Here is a 1,421-nt window from a genome sequence, read left to right as displayed (position 1 = left end):
AAGGCAAAGTTGACCTCGGCGAACAACAACAACAGCAACTAATAATAATAATAATAATAATAATAATAATAATAATAATAATAATAATGGTGGTGGTGGTGGTGGTGATGGTTAGAGTAGGAGTAAGAATAAGTAAAAATTAAAAACTACAGTCAACGGGGTGGTCAGAATTGAAATGAAGGGTTCGAGAGATGAAAAGGGAAAACGTTATTGGGTATAAATAGAAAAGCTTAGAACGGAAGAAGGAAAAAAATTATGGTATACTCGACGAATATGAATGCGGGTAGGAAATAAAAGGGTAGAAAGAAGAACACGGAGACGAAGAAACTTAAACAGAAAGTAAAACGAAAGAATGGGAGAACAATACATGTGATTAATGAGTGAGTGTGAGATTTGAGTGAATCATTTGAGTGCAGAGTGAAGTGCTGAGTATAAGGTGAAGCTTTAGCGAAAAGCGTGGCTTTCTTTTTTTTACTTCCATAAACAGTAACGTTTAACCACGCCTACCAAGCTTACCACCTTTGCCTGGTGTAACTAGTCGAAATTCAGTGGCCAATGGACTGATGAGTGTAGGTCGAAGTGAAATGCTAGTAGTGACATCAAACTAACAGTTACTTATAGACTGACACGACTTCTCTCACTTATAGAGGGAAAAAGGAAATTGTGACATACATGCCTCTCCCAAGCAATAGAAGTGTAAACGATTTTTGAAACGGCAATCGAAAGGGGTCTGAAAATTCGGTTGTTGGAGGCCTTGACATCACATCGCAACCACGTGACTTTTCACCACCAACCGCGAGATTCATCGCTGCTATCATTTTAACAACACCAACAACGATAATGACATGGACAGTACTATTTTCTAGTACATAAACACGCTCGCGCGCGTGCACATGCGTACGCGCGAATGTATGTACGTACATACGTACGTATGTATGTATGTATGTATGTATGTATGTATGTATGTATGTATGTATGTATGTATGTCGATATACGAAGAGAGAAAGAGAAATTCAGGTGGGCAGAATATACATGCGTATGTATTTGAAGGGAATAACATACATACATACATACATACTCATCTATCGTAAGATAATAGAAAAGAGGGGGAAAGGGGGAAGGGACAAGAGAAAACAAAAATAAGCAAGAAAAAAAAAGGAGACAAGAAGAAAATAGAAAGGGGAAGAGAAGAGAAACGTTTTGTGGACGAGCGAGTTGTATAAGACCCACCCTCCTCCTGTACTACGTTATTGCTCAGTCAAAAACTAATAAATAAAATTTAAAAAAACGAAAAGGAGTAGGACCCGCCCATACCTTCCTCCTACTCGCGCGCGGCAAGCACGCGACCAGATGAATGGCAAGTTCGTGTGGATTCTGCGCGGGAGTGTAAGACGGCTTTTTCTTTTTTTTTCTCTTCACTC

The sequence above is a fragment of the Octopus bimaculoides genome, chromosome 5 (genome assembly GCF_046866305.1).
Source record: "Octopus bimaculoides isolate indiv1 chromosome 5, ASM4686630v1, whole genome shotgun sequence".
NCBI lineage: Eukaryota > Metazoa > Mollusca > Cephalopoda > Octopoda > Octopodidae > Octopus > Octopus bimaculoides.
This window is presented reverse-complemented; position numbering follows the sequence as displayed.